At 35.9% G+C, this 16,347-nt stretch overlaps 2 long non-coding RNA genes across 4 annotated transcripts in view; one reads left to right on the forward strand and one right to left on the reverse strand.

The window, feature by feature from the left end:
* LOC129463129 (uncharacterized) overlaps window positions 1-12,095 on the reverse strand; it is a 61,734-nt gene extending 49,639 nt beyond the window's left edge. For 2 of the 3 annotated variants that reach the window (XR_010119390.1, XR_010119391.1), the window contains exons 1-3: window positions 12,052-12,095; window positions 10,915-10,972; window positions 9,217-9,258 (exon numbers count right to left, since the gene is read on the reverse strand). This is a non-coding gene — a long non-coding RNA (uncharacterized lncRNA). The remainder of the gene's footprint in view (window positions 1-9,216; window positions 9,259-10,914; window positions 10,973-12,051) is intronic. The other variant, XR_008651019.2, reaches the window with a different exon arrangement.
* Window positions 12,096-12,221: 126 nt separating this feature from the next.
* LOC129472305 (uncharacterized) overlaps window positions 12,222-16,347 on the forward strand; it is a 50,077-nt gene continuing 45,951 nt past the window's right edge. Inside the window, exon 1 of the long non-coding RNA XR_008653873.2 lies at window positions 12,222-12,323. This is a non-coding gene — a long non-coding RNA (uncharacterized lncRNA). The remainder of the gene's footprint in view (window positions 12,324-16,347) is intronic.

Here is a 16,347-nt window from a genome sequence, read left to right on the forward strand (position 1 = left end):
TTTGTTTGTGATATAGATTGATTTTCTTTAATATCGTGTTTCTACTGTCTGTCTTTTCTTGCCCCAGCCTGATTCTCCTGAGGTTACAAACCTCTAACAATCTTTAGTATCTAATCGTTTTTAGTCTTATATTCAGCCTGTGCCATTTGTTTTTCTTTCTCCTTTTGTCCAATCTTTTCAGCTTCATTTGCCTTGTTCTTCTTTGTCCTGCTTTGTTTTTCATTCATTCATTTATTCATTCATAAATATTAAACACTATACTAGGAGTGGGAATAAAAAATGAATAAGAAATAGTCATTCTAAAATATTTCACAATCCAATAGATCTTTAAGTGGAAGTTAGAGTAAATGTAAGACCTTCAATTGAGCTAAGAAAAATGGTCTGGCAATGCCTAAGACTTAACACGAAAATGGGAGAAAAAAGTTTTGCCTAGGATGCCTGAGTAAAGCTTTATAGAGCTGGTACAAAGTGAACTGAATTTTGAGGGATGAGTAAGAGTTTAAGAAAAAAAGAAAAACAGGGACTAGAGTAAGAAGGGAAAGGTATTCTAGGTGAAGGGAAGAGAATCTACAGTTACAGAATGAGTTAGATGTCTGTGAATATCTTACTACCAGTAGTTACTCTAGCTATATTTGATTCTTTCCTTCCTGGGAAAGCAAAGTGAATCCCATCAACATCTCTAATGTTGCTGGTGGAGTGGTCAAAGACATTTTTTTTAATAGCTCTCATTTGGATAGTTTATATCCACTCCGATTGAAACTCCTCATTCTTCATCCTCTTCTCCCAGGATTTCTTAGGGGTACTATATTATTACCAAATATTGGATGTAGTGAAATTTGTTAACAAACTCATCCTTTGGAAATATTAAACAGGTTAGTTGTAATGACAGTTATTAACGGGGATTTTCTCAGCCTGTATTTTGAGATGCTCAAACAATAGTCTTTGAGGGCAACTTACCAAATGCATTAAAGGAAGTCATTTGGAAACTTCTTTACTGCTTTCAGAAATAAGAGAATTGAATTTCTCTCTTGCAGCCAATTCTCTTCAGCCACACACACACACAAATGAAGGTTTACTAACACTCTTTCTCTTGAGAACACTATCTACTGTGAGTGGTGCCAACAGCTGAAAGCATCGAGCCTGCCCTCGCGCTGTGAGAACACAGCTCTCTCCCAGGGTCTGCCCAGATGCTCATTAAAATCCAATGAGTACCCAACAAGGATGTGTTGTTTAGTCCAACATCATAGTTTTTATAAATAAAAGAATTTCAACTCGGTGTGGGAAGATGGACAAAGTCGAGCACCATGGTAACTGGGTCAAATGAACTCTTTAAACAGACTATCCACAAATGAATGGATGTTGACTGTGCATGCCATTTAAGGCATCACAGCTTAACATGCTCCTGCCCTGTGTAACTTCTGCTGGTCCCCAACCTTGAAAGCTTTCATGTTTCCTTCTGTACTCACTCCATCTTTGTGCCTCCCATAATTGACTATTTCACTCCTCCCTTCTTTTTCTATTTCTGTAAATTACGATGTTTTTCTCCTATCAGTTTGGCCTCTTTAAAATATCTCATATAACTATTCAACAGGTTTACTTCTTTCACAACTTCTGCATCCATAAGCTGTAACTATCTTTTCCTGTGTTTATTCCACACATGAGAAAAAGCCACTTGACTAATGTCCTTGTCAAACAACACATATAACCACCACAATACTCTCTTCTTAAGCACAGTAGAAATCAGGGGGAGATTAGTATACAGGAGGGGACTAAAAATAGTCCCTACTTTTAAGGAGCTTAAAATCCATTGGGCTGTCACAAATAATACTTTTATTAAGCCTCACTGTGTGAGGAAAATGTTTATTTCTCCCAAAGAATGGTTGTGTTTTCTTTTGGCAGATATTGGAAATTATAGTATTTAGAATCGTTCTCTTGTTTGCTCTTGCTGCCAGAATGCTGAGCACCAAATGTAACGTTTTCAGACTATAATTACTTAAGCTTCAATTGCTTCCTTTTTTTGGTATGGCTTTGACTTTATACGGTTATTATAAATGGGTACATATTATTATAGGGTTAAACTTTTCTTATGCTTTTTAGGAGTGACATTGGATTTAAATAACTAGACAAACCTTTAGCTTTGACTTGGATAAAAATATAAGACATGCTCATCAAATTTGCACATGAGAAGAGGCTAGGAAAGAGCATTGCAGTATTTGGTATAATGCTGGGTAGATAGGGGCTTCATTCTTCAGGATTCCAGAGAAGTGACATCATGAGAAAAGCAGTTAGAGTGGGATGAAGCCAAGGTTACACAGTAGGTGATGGGTGGTGAAGGAATGTCAGTGGGTAAATAACCTTGCAGAGAGGGGTAGGGATTTGCATCAAGTAAATTATAGTTGTACGGGCCAGGAGTGAATTCTTAAGGCATAGAAAGTGAGATTTTAAGTACTTTCCAGGTGTGTATCATTTGGGGGAAGGAATATGCTTTTAGTAATGATTTTAAGAACGTTTTCCTTTCAGATACTTTTTCTACAAGGCTCTTGTGGTCAATCTGATGTTTATTTGAATTTGGGGATATATTCAGATGAAAAGAAAGCTGCTTGGCTTTGGGACGGTAACAGTACAGAGACTCAGAATGTAGAGAGGTCTCAGGGGCTAGAAGAACAGTTTAGAACTGATGCAGGGAATACTAAAAGGAAAAACAACACATTGGTTGGAGTTCATGTTGAAAATCTAAATAAAAAATTATGGATTGGGGTAGACATAGAAAAGAATGGGAGGTTTTCATTAATGCATGAGTTAAAAGTATGATGTGCATTTCAAAGAGTGGATGCCTTCAGGCAGTTTGCTGAGAAGGCAGCAAGTAAAACAAACAGGTGTTGGTCTGGGTGTACTGCATTCAGTTCTGAACATACAAAAAATAAGAGAAATTTCTTTTTGTAAATGAGCACAATACAGCACATAGTGGCCAAATGGAAAAGCAATTATAAATAATGTTATGGTAAATAAGGAATGGTTAAGCCACTATATACTTTTAACTCAAAGAAGAAAAAAATGGAATGAGAGGTAAGATCATTATTTTTAAGTATTTGAAGAGAAATAGTCTGGCTTCAGGGAGGGAGCATATGATTTGAAGGCAGAGAAAAAGTGTAACCAGATCTGTGATCCGTCACCTACCTACCACCTACCAAGTATTGCCTCAACAACACCCCTAGGCTCTGTGATAAGTGGAGAGAGAGCATCTTGTTCTGCACATGGCAATTAGCAGGCCCTCCACAAATGTGATTTTATTCCTGTAATTAAGAAAATATGAGAAATCAATATGCATATTTTCTACAGTCCCAAAGGGTTAGGTCTAAAACCAATGTATAGTACCTACAAGGAGAAAAGTTTTGCTGAATTAAAAATATAAAATATACACTTTTGAAAATAAAGTGGGCTTTCTGAGCAGATGATTTTGTTTTCCAGCCCAGACAGTGTTCAAATCCAAACTTTCTTATCCCAAGGTAACCTAAGAAATCTGTGATCTAAGTGACAGCTCCTATTTTGAGACTTCTATTAGGATTTAGGTAAAGGGACTTTTTTTGGTCTTCTCTTAGAAATTAGAGATGAAGGAGATGGAGAAGGGATGGAACTGCACAGGTAGAAACAGAAATTGGGTAAAACCAGAAAAAAAGAATATGTTGCTCTATGAAGCTGGTACCAATAAAGAAACAAAGGCCCACTTGAAATATAGTAGTTTGAGGGAAAAGTTTATACAGTTTTCATTTACAAAGTTGAGTTGTTAGTGGCAGAATGTATCAGAGTCATGAATGTACCATAGTATGTGAGCAGTGGCACCAAAGTAAGTTACCAGCAGCTAATCCACACAGGTTTGTAGCAACCTCAATTCTTGCCCCCTCAGAAGAAATAATTCAACTGAGGGGCATAAGGTAGCGGGAGAAACTGAGGCAGGTTTTAGAGCAAGAGTGAAAGTTTATTAGAAAGCTTTAGAGCAGGAATGAAAGGAAGTAAAGTACACTTGGAAGAGGGCCATGTGGGTGACTGCAGAGATCAAGTTTGCAGTTTGACATTTTGACTTGGGATTTTATATGTTGGCATATTTCCTTGGTCTTGTGTCCCTTCTCTCCGGATTCTTCCTTTGGGCTGGGCTGTTAACATGTGTAATGGCCTGCCAGCACTTGGGAGGTGTGCATGCACAGTATGTTTACTGAAGTTGTACCCATGCTTACCTGAGGTGTTCTTCCCTTACCAGTCAAGTGTCCCTAGGAGGTCATACCAGTTAAACTCCACCATTTTGCCTCTTAATGTGCATGTTTGAGCCCACTCACCCAAGTCCTGAGACCTTATCAGGAAGCTGCTGATTAGTAGTTTCAGGTGTTTTTGTTTATTGGGAGACTGTCTTTGCCTGATGTTGGGAAATTATTATTTTAGAGAGACAGTTCACAACCACCTGACCATCACGTGTTGGTCACTTAACATTCCTGGTGTGTGTGTGGGTGCACCTGTGTGTCAGGGGGAGCTGTCTCCTGTTTTGCTCATGTCTGACTAGCTACCCACTGTAACAGAGTGAGAAAGAACCACAGTCCAACATTAGGGACAGAAAAGAACAACCTTCATCTGGAAAGGGAGCATCATGTGGAGAAGATCACATTGAAAAGAAGAGGGACCATTGGTCGAGAGGCTACAGCTCTAGGAGACCTCACAGGGACAGCATCAAGGAAAGTATACCTTGATCTCACTCTCCTCCCTCCTTGGGGTCCCCGTTAGCCAAAGACAAGTGAAAGCTGGTGGGTAAGGAAGCATGTTGATGTTTTCCAAATGGGTCATCTTCCCAGGGCAGAGAGAAAGGTAGATCTTCTTAGTGAAAAATGTTTAAATAGAGTTAAACAATCTTTTTTTGATGCTTTTCAAAATCACTTTCTAAAGGCATTCAAACTAGAAACAGGTAGTGAAATCTCTCTTGACAAAAGAAAAATATATTCTTATGTTTAACTCCCTTTTCTCTTTCCAAATTACTTTCTCCTCTTGAGTCAGCCACTACTATCAGTTCCACCACTGTCCTCAGAGCTCTGTGACTGGATCTACAGATGGGACTCCATAGCTGATTCAGGTCTGTAGCTGTTCCTGAGAAATTTCTGAGGAGCCAAGTTGGGTTTCTGTGAGTTCTTTCCCACTGCTCAGGTCCCCTTTTCAGTTGGCTAGTCACAGGGTACCATTTTTTCCTTCTGATACATTAAAACTGCATCCCTGCATCCTGCTTGTGATTCTAGGCAGCCATGCAGTTCCTGAGCCTTGTTACTCTCTCTCTCTTTCTTCTTGTTGTCACTGCCATTCATTTATTTATTCATTGATTTGTTCTTTTAAAATAGATTGAGAACCTACAATAGGTACACATTGGGGATACAGTGGTAGATATACCAGGCATGTTCTTTAACTTCATGCAGCTTATTTTATCTTATTCATTTTATAATATTTAAATATCCTAGAAATTTTCAAAACGTAACCATGTTCAAGACTTCCTTTATAAACTTAAGATATACAAATATTCATTTCAGATCAGGTATTCTAATTTTCGACATGGAAAATATGCCCGCATTGCAATTTGAAGGGCAAATATGTCTGCATTAGTGGTCAAACAATAGTTTGAAATGCCTGCTCCCTAATTAATTGTCACTGTTAGCTTACAGTTTTATTTAGTTTGATGACAATAAGGATAGAATGTAAATTTAATTGAAGTACCATAAAATTGAGATATTAGAACATTTTATGAATGAGAGCCAGTTCTTAGAGTTTGCCTGTAAAATATACTCAGAGTTATGTGTAAGCTCTAGAGAATTAGGATGTGTATTAAAAATTTATCTGGTCCAACCACCTTTCGCAGGTCAAGAAATTTAATTTCCATGGATATAAAAAGAGAAAACAAGATATTCAATAGAAGCCCCCTACATTTACTCTCTATATCTAAAAATCTTCCTTTAGGATTTGGATTTTCAGCAGCAGGTATATAAGGCTGAGTTGACCTTGACTTTTTTATGCCATTATGAACTTGGGTTGTCACTATCATTCCTTGTCTTTATCTAAGTCGTACATCCATAATTTCTGGGATTAATTGAACCCCAGGAGCCCTATCCATAGACCCCATGAAACTGCTTCTGAGCAGAATCTATAGATTTCCTGAAGGAAACAAAGAGGATTTTTTTAAAACAAAGACCAAATAACATTATGCGTAGATACTGTATACCAGTATCTCCTAAATGGGCTAACTGACCTCCAGGAAATTCTTAAATATACTAGCTTTGGGGATTTAATTCAATTTAATTTTTTTCTGGCTTTAACTTTAATGCTCATCTAAAAATTAATATAAGCTAATTCATAGCCATTTAAATAATCACCATACAATGGAGCACTGCTATGCAATATTAGATTCCCTATTTGTCTTTGGTCTAAGATTGAACTTGCCAAGTGACATTTGCTATAGGCACTGAGATTGTAGGTACTATAGCTATATTTTGAAAAAACGCATTAGATAGACCTTATTTGTATACATGCCACTTACATGTTGTATTATTTCTATGTGTGCCAGTAAATAAGCAATGAAGTTGCTTCTGTACCTGATTTGAGCCAGGATTAAATTGTGCATTAATTCATTCAAGTATTCACTTGGCTAGGAACGGGGCTAGGTGAGGGGATATAGAAATAATGATGAAGTTTACATTCCATTGTGGGAGTGAGTGAAAGGATCAGAAAATATACAACTAAGTAAATAAGAAAATAAAGGCACATAACCAAGAAAACATAAGTTAGTAATACTTGCTGCAGATTTCAGTGGAGCCACATGACAACCCCATCTTAACATGAGAGATTTAAAAAGTTATTAAGTGACACTACAATAAAACTTGCTCTTGTGGATAGCTTACTGGCAGAATTTTAGTTAAATGTGGAGTCTGATTATCATGAACCCAGAAACAAAACTTTGAAATTATGTATACCATTCTGTAAAGCATGCTAACATAAACAGGCATTCTTTACATTAGTATTACTGAAATGAAAACAAGGAAACTGATTAAATGTAGAAATAGACCTGTCTACATTTCTCTAATATTAAGTCTGACTTCTGCTATTTGTTTTAGCACATCAATATCATCTGTCACATTGAATTAATGTTTTAATTATATTGGATTTTTTGCAAATTTATATCTAATTTGTAATTTTGATTTCAATGTGATAATTGTATAAAAGCTCTAGGTATGAGATGATTATACCTTGTCCTATAGATATTTATTAATTAACATAATTTATGTCAAAACTAGAGGTTCCTAATTTTATTTTCTTTAATGTGAGTTGTTAACAAAAATACTTATAACATTTGTTGTTGTTAAGAATGTGGTAAAATACTTTTAGAGACTAAGGAAAGAATGAATTACTACAACCTTTTGAGATAATAATCTGGCAGAATCTATTGAAATTCAAAAGGCTCATACCATTCAACTCACTTTTGGGAAACTATCAGAAATAAAAGCATCTTTATATGTAGTTTTATAAAGATTATCATTGCAGCATTTCAGGTAATGCCAAAAACCAAAAAGCAAAATTTTAGCAAATCAAACTTAACAATCTATAAAAAGAAAAATACGTCATTACCAACCAAACTTTATCCCAGGATTTTAACGTTCATTTTGTCTTTTTTCATTTTTATTCTTTTGTGAGGTACAATGGAATTTTCTTGAGGCTTTGTCATGTGTGATAACAACAGTTCTGATGGCTAGTGGAATTTGTAATTGTGTGCTCTTGTGTTTTAAAACTTTCTCAGTTTTAATTTATACTAAGGCAAAAGTACTGGTAGATCTAACTCAAATAAAAAAAGCACTTTGGAGCCCACAATATTTTTTATTATAAAATGTTTTTTATTTTAGAAGTTTCTAATATTATTGCTAGTGTTTGTGAATCTAAGAGTTGTAATTTCTTTAAATCAACTGACTTTTAATACACTAGCTTCCTTTGGGTACTTTCTGATAAAGATTATTCTTTAAAAATATATTTATTGTGACATATTTCAAACACATTTATAAATATGGGAATTGTGTAACAAAGAGGCTTGTACCAACAACTCAGCTCTAGAAATAATCTTCCATAATTGCTTCTGATTTTTTAAAATCAACCTCATCCTTTAGAACACTATTTGATTTACAGAAACATCGAGAAGATAGTAAAGAGAATTTTCATATATCCAAATTTAGTTTCCCCTATTACTAACATATTTGTCAATTAATAAACCAGTGTTGATATATTATCATTAACTAAAATCCATCTTTTGCTTCAAATTTGAAATGATGTGATAAAAATGGAACTTTATATCTGTTGTCTTCATCCCAAAATTATGTAACCCCCGTCTAATCATGAGAAAAACATGAGAAAAATTCCAGTTGATAGGATCCTACAAAATACATCACTAGTATTCCTCATAATAGTCATAGTCATAAAAAAACAGAAATGTCTAAGAAAATGTCAAAATTCATTAGTTTTTTAAAATCTTTTTTTCTATTCCAGGATTCCATTCACAATGCCATATTACGTAGAGTACCATGTCTCCTTAGGCTTCTCTTGGTTGTGACATTTTCTTAGACTTTTCTGTTTTTTATGACCATGACTATTTTGAGGAATACTTAGTGATGTATTTTGTAGGATCCTACTATCAATATGATTAATATGATTTATCACCTTTGATGTTGACTTTCATCACGTGGCTATGGTGGTATTTGCCAGATTTCTATAATGTAAGGTTACTTTCCCCACACCCTTTTATTTTTATGGTACTGTATGGAAAAAACTCATTATAAGAGTTCTCCCTCCTTGAAGGTGAAGTGTCCACATAAATTATTTGGAATTTTTCTTTATGCATAGCAGATTTGTCCTTTAGCCTCTATGTATTGATTTAGTCAATTATTTATTCATATGACTGATTGCTGTGGTTTGGACGTGTCCCCAAAATTTCATGTGTTGGAAACTCAAGACCTAAATTTATATGTTGTTTGAGGATGGGGGCTTTGGGAGGTAATTAGGATTCAATAAAGTTTTCAGAATGGGACACCCCACCCCCTGTGATGGCACTGGTAGCTTTACAAGAAGGGGGAAAAGAGACATGACATGCACGTTCTTGCTTTCTGGCCATTTGATGCCCTCCGTCATGTGATGATGCTGCAAGTAGGGTCTTACCAGAGGCTGTCACCTTGATATTAAACTTCCCAGACTCCAGTACTGTAAGAAATAAAGATATGTTTATTATAAATTACCCAGTCTCAGGGATTCTGTTTTAGTAACAGAAAATGGACTAAGACTTATGGATATTTATTTTATATGTTGTGTTATAAATTTTTACTACTTTGCTTATCTTGTTGCTCTAATTGTTCCAAAACTTGGCCATTGTCTGTTATTTATTTGGTTTCTATGTGCCTTTAACATGCTTCTATCAATGTGTAGTGGGGTGCTTTATTGGTGTGAGGGTGGAGAAGTACTTTCTCACTTTCTGGCACTTATGTGAGATGCTACATCATCTCATTTTGCCCCAGTCCTAGAACTGGCCATTTATTCAAGGAGCTTCCTTTTACTGGAAATAGTATTAGAAACCCAGACCTGGGTTGTTGAGTCCCAATAATTTTTAAGGGTTTGTATTAACTGGTGCAAAATTCATTTAAATATTGTGTATAATTATCCCTACAGATGTTTGGAAGAAAGCAGTGTATTGAAAAGAGCACAGGCGGACTTTGTTTTGAGTCAAAGCTCTTTATTTTAGGGGCAGTGTGACCTTGAGATACTTAGCTACTCTTCTGATTACTTCTTCCAGCTTACTCAAGCCAGACAAACAAAACTTGTGTTTCTTTGTAACTTTCCCAAAGCAAAGGAAAATCTTGTGACAAATATCATGCAGAAAAAAATATATACATGTATATATATATGTGTGTGTGTGTTTAAAATAAAATACTATACCTTAATGGTATCTCATAATCTACTGTAATTATTTACTCAGACACTGTAATATTACATACATTTTATCCTTTAATTCTTACAACAACACTATTTGTATTATCTGTATTATTCTTTCCTCCATTTTAGACATAAGGAAACTGAAACCCGGGTTAATTTAACAAGTGTGAAGTTTCTAACATCGTGGCAGTTACGTATTCAGTTCTAATTAATGTTATTCCTCTTGTCCTTTACTAATGTGAACAAACAATGATTAAAGAGTAAACTTTTGGCCTGTCTCATGGGCCAGGGAGTTGCTTGCTAGATGTTACTTGTTTGCCAGAGTGTCTCACAGAGTCAAGCATGCTGTGGGGGTTAGTGAGTCCACTGGCTGGAAGCCATCCCCTTCTTGCCAGAGTTAAAGTGGCCTATATAAACTTTTTTCTGGAGCTGGTACACCAAAGGCATAAGTAACAACAACAGCCATCAAAGTAACAGTAATATTTGACAGTACTTGAGATTTGACTTTATACCAAGCACTATGTTAAATTAATATTAATATTCATCATCTTATTTCATTGTCACAACAAATTTGCAAGGTCTAACTAGCCCATGTTTTCTTTTAGGTGAGAAAACTGAAGCTTGGAGTGATTAATTTTATTTCTGTAAGTAATGCAAATTGTAAGTTGCAGAGTCAGTGTTTGCAGCCAAGAGTGTGTGATTTCAAACCTGTTTTCTTAGCTATTATACATGGGAGAACAGCACTTGTTGGCAAGCGAAGGATGCTATGGGCATTTTTTAGAACTTAGTAACAGCAACAAGCTTCCCTTAAGTTCTAGGGTTGCAAATATTTGTGCAATGCAAATGAAGAGCAGGGCTTGTGAGGATTGTAGAAAGGTAATTGATGAAGGCTTTAGGCTTAAAGTCTGAATACTGAAAAACTAGAAATACCTGATAAGAATTTTCAGCAGTAAGCACAGAAGTTCTGATACACGGAAGCAGAGATCACCTGGCATAAGAAAGGAAACCAATGTACAACCCAGAATTAGAGTAAACTATGGGAATTTAGGTAGGACTAGGACAAAGATGTATCCCTCAACAACTCCCAGCAAAGTGCATCATCATTTTTATTCTGAAAACAGTAGATATTAACATTTGACCGACTTGTAGTCTTTTATTTGTAGTTTTGGTATATGCCTTGTAGTGGATTATATGTTTTAAAAAGACTTTGTGATGGTTAATTTCATGTGCTAACTTGACTGGGCCATGGGATGCCCAGACATTTGGTCAAATATCTTTGAGTACATCTGTGAGGGTGTCTCTGGATTTGAATTGGTAGGCTGAGTAAAGCAGATTGCCCTCCCTAATGTGAGTGGGCCCCATCCTGGTACCCACCCAATCAATTCAAGATATGAATAAAATAAAATAGGCTGAGCAAGATGCAGCTCCTGTGACCTGACTGCTTTGAGCCAGGACATCAGTCTTTTCCTGCCTTTGCAATCAAACTGAAATGTTGGCTCTTCTTGAGTCTTGAGATTGCTGGCATTCAGATGGGATCAACACCATCAGATTTTCTGGTTCTCTGGCTTTCAAACTCAGACTGGAACTTATACCATCAGCTCTCTTGCATCTCCAGTGTGGGACTCGTCAGCTTCCATTATAGTAAATCTTTATAATTTTTATATGGATTAAAGATTGTCATATTAAGGATGATTATTATTTAAGGATTGAATACTACTAACAATAATATATTATATTATTAATTAATATGTTATACAATTGATGTTATAGTATTATGTTATTAATAATTATATAATATATTATTATATAAGGATTATTAAGCCAATTACTTATAAGAAGTCTCTCTTGATATATGATATATAATATATAGTATATATTAACTGTATATTTGATACATAAAATATGTAAAATATATATTATATATTTGATATATATTTTATATATATATATATATATACTCACACATGCACATCATACACATATATTCTATTGTGTTTTTCTGGAGAACCCTGACTAATGCAGACTCCAACAATATTTCTATTTTCATACACTCTTACAGAACCTTACCATTCCTCTATTAAGAGTGTGTTCCCTCCTCTTGAACCTCTCTGGGTTTAGGACTAATAGAATACAGCAGAAATAACCTGTGTGAGTTCCAAGGCGAGGTCATAAAAGGTGACACAAATTCCAACTGCCACTCTCCCTTGAGACATATGCCTTAGGAGTGTTGAGCTTCCATGGAAGAAGTGATTGACCAGATATGTGAGTGAGGAAGACTTCCAATGATTTCAGCTCCAGCCACTGCACAAAACAGCCTGAGAAAAAATTGCCCACCTGAGGTCAGTCAACACCCAGTACTTTGTGAGAAAGATAGTAATAATAATAATTTATTATTGTTTTATGAGACTAGCATGCAGTTTGTTATACAGCAAGAGATAATCAAAATATGTGCACAGAAATAAAAATACATAGAAAGCTATAAACCTAAGTATATGAATGCATAAGGATATAAATTGGAAGTTATAATTGAATGATTAAGATATAATATCAGATACAAAAATGTGTTGTGAGATAGGCCTTTCTATAAACATTTTAGAAACATATAACCAAAAACTGGGCTACACAACTTACAGGTTCCTCTCTCATATCAAAAGTTTAAAGAAATTTAATTGCTGACATTTTTAGGTAGAAGTGTGACGAGAATTTCTTCGGACAAACTGCCCCGTGATGGCAACCCTCCTTGTCCTCCCATCAACAAGCAGGAGGGAAAAGGTGCTTCCACAATCTTAAGTCAGTTAGAGAGCCCCCAACGGAGCCACTCAGATGACTTGGTATCTTACTGCAGCCTGGGAAAGCTAGAGGATGAGAGATGGGCTGGTTAGCTGCTTTAGTGGTTGAGTGAGAAAAGCTTGATGCTAGAATAAGATCAGATAACACTCCTACACTTTGTTAGGGCAAATAATGCTTATTTCCAGTGGCCCAGAAGTAGGCTAAGTGGGGACAGACAGAGCTATCCTATAGATATTTTTAATTCTTTCTAAGAGAGTTGCCTGAAAGAATGATGGAGAGTCTGTTTAGAATAAGCCTTCAATGCAAAAAGTGATGAGGGATGAACATGTACCCAGAGGAAAATGCATTGCCTATAACATAGGAAATACATTAAACGCTCCTGGGAGTTTCTAAAGAATCCACAAAACATACACAGAGTCAGTTTCACACATCTTCTTGGCTCAGGGTGTTTGAAGCCATCTTAATATAAGAATAGTCAACTAAGCGACGGCCTGCTCCTCCCTCCACACAGGCCCAGACTCTTTTCTAAACTTTGCTCCAACCCAAAAGGGGTGAGGAAACTTGGTGAGCTAAATGCGGTAGAAGTGGGGAAGATAGGGGAAGAGGGAAGGACTCCCTCACTCCCTGATCTTCTATCTACAGAAGACACTAGCTAAGGGAGAGAAAACAATTTAAATAATTTTAAATTCTGATTATTAAATGAGATTAGACATTTTACAATTTCTGAATTGAAATTGTATTTCAATAGATAGTTAACCAATAATTATAAAGCAACTATTATGTGGCAGTCACTCTCGGAGGTTTTGAGGATGAAGCTGTGAATAGAACAAAGAAAATCCCCTGCCCTCATGGAACTTGCATTCTAACGGGGAGACACAGACAATAAATAAATGAATAGGTTCCATTTATGGTATATCAGATGGTGATATATGCTGTGGAGAAAATATAACCAGGAAGGGTGGAGGGAGTGCCAGGTGTAGGGTGAGTAGATGATCATAGAAGGCATCCCTGAGGAGATAACACTTTCCATTAATGCTTTCTGTTGAACCTACTTTAAAAAATTGAAAGCGCTTCTTCTGTTATTTTAAAAAATTGTATTAGTTAGGGGAAATAATGCTAGCAGTTATTCAGGCAAATTGTGCAACCTCATTCTCTTGACACAATACAGATTTATTTTTGGCTCATGTTCTAGGCCGATATGGCTCATAGACTTTCAGGTACACAGGCTGTTTACCTTGAGTGGCCGCTACAGCCCCAACCCCCCAGCGCTTAGAGCCCTGCACTGAATTCACCTCAGTGGGCCCACAGGTGAGGTGAAAGAGTGCATTTGGAGAAAGCACAGCTGTGTTTTATTACTTTAGCCCAGAGGAGACACACATCACTCTCACCCACATCCACTGTCAAGGAGGCACTTGGCCATGCCTAGATGCAAGAGAGTCTAGTAATGAGTCCACAAAGGAGTAGTAAAAATGGATTTTGGTGAATACTATGAATCTCGGGCCCATATAGCTTCTTGGATTGAGTGGAAGCAAATGGACAAAGAGAAATATTGGGACGCTGGTTGGCCTGGCTAGGCAGGGAAATTGCGCTAACCAATAGTGCCTAATAGAACAGTTTCTGATTATGTTTAATAAATGCTATATGTAATATATAGCATGTAATGTTCAGTACTATAATGGATTTGTTAGGGTAAAATAATTATGAATGACTTTTATCTTGTATTTAATTTTAAATTAATTCTATTTACTTAATAAAAAGGGGTAAACGCAGTTCAAAACAAAGTACAAGATTTGCTTGAGTAAATGTTTGCTATGGTTTTATGGAATGTCATCAAAGTGGCAGAAATGTTTCACTTTAAACCAAAAATAAAATTTTTATCTAAGAATGTGCCCTAGGGATTCTTACTCATTGGATGATTTATCAAGAAGTAAAGTGGTATATTTGCAATATGAAGTGTGCTTAAGGCATTAACTAGAGAATTAACATACCCAACATGTCTTGTTCTGTTTTAATATCAGATTATTTGTAGACATCATTTATTTAAAAAATAACAAATGTGTTAGGAATTGAAATAAAGACTGAATCTACATAGATGAGATATAAAGGAATGTATCATATGGTAGTTCTATTTTTAGTTTCCTGAGGACCCTCCAAACTGTTCTCCATAGTGGCTGTACTAATTTATATTCCCACCAACAGTGTATGAGGGCTTCTCTTCTCCACATCCTCCCTAGCATTCATTATTGCCTGTATTTTGGATAAAAGCCATTTTAACTGGGGTGAGATGTTATCTCATTGGGGTTTTCATTTGCATTTCCCTGATGACTAGTGATACAGAACATTTTTATATAGCTGTTTCCATTTGTATGACTTCTTTTGAGAAATGTCTATTCAGACCTCTTGTCTGTTTTTAAACTGAATTATTATTTTTTCCCTATTGAGTTGTTTGAGCTCCTTATATATGAATTCCTTATCACATGGATGGTTTGCAATTTTTTTTTCCTATTTGGTGGATTGTCTTTGCATTTTGTTGATTGTTTTTTCATTTTGTTTTGTTTTGGTTTGGTTTTTGCCAAACTAGGACAAAAACTCTGGTTTGGCAAAGCCCAGGGTTGGGGCTGGAGCAGCCACTCAAAGCAAAGAGCCTGCGTATCTGAAAGTCTATGAGCCATATTGGCCTATAACATGAGCCAAAAATAAACCTGTATTGTGTCAAGAGAGTAAGATTGCACAATTTGCCTGAATAACTGCTAGCATTATTTGCCCTAATACAATTTTTTAAAATAACAGAAGAAGAGCTCTCATTTTTTTCTTTTTTTTTGGTTTTTGCTGTGCAGAAGCTTTTTAGCTTCGTGTGATCCGTTATCCATTTTTCTGTCTGTGCTTTTCAGGTCTTACTCAATAAATCTTTGCCCAGACCAAGGTCCCAGAGTATTTCCCAAGTGTTTTCTCCCAGTAGTTTCATAGTTTCAGATCTTGAATTTCAGTTTTTCTTCTGCATATGGTTATCCAGTTTTCCCAGCACCAAATTTTGAAGAGACTGTCCTTTCCCCATTGTATGTTCTTGGTACCTCTCTGAAAAATGAGTTGACTGTAAATGCATGGATTTGCTTGATATATATTCAACAGAAAAGAAATCAGTGTATCAAAGAAATATGTGCACTCTCATGTTTATCGCAGCACTATTCACAATAGCCAAGATAGAGGATCAACCTAAGTATCCATAATAGATGAATGGATAAAGAAAATGTGGTACATATATACAATACAGTATTATTCAGGCGTGAAAAAGGAAGAAATACTGTCATTTTCAGCAACATGGATGGAAATGGAGGACATTATAATAAATGAAATAACCTAGGCCTAGAAAGACAAGACAAATATTGCATGTTTTCGCTCATATGGGAAAGTTAAACAAAATTAATTCATGGATATAGAGAGTAGATTGATGGTTACCAGAGGCTAGGAAGGATAGTGGGGAGAGGGGAGAGAGAGGGGATGGTTAATTGGAACAAAAATACAGTTAAGCAGAAGGAATAAGATCTAATGTTTTGTAGTAAAATAGGGTGAATA

Source organism: Symphalangus syndactylus, chromosome 2, assembly GCF_028878055.3.
Source record: "Symphalangus syndactylus isolate Jambi chromosome 2, NHGRI_mSymSyn1-v2.1_pri, whole genome shotgun sequence".
Taxonomy (NCBI): Eukaryota; Metazoa; Chordata; class Mammalia; order Primates; family Hylobatidae; genus Symphalangus; species Symphalangus syndactylus.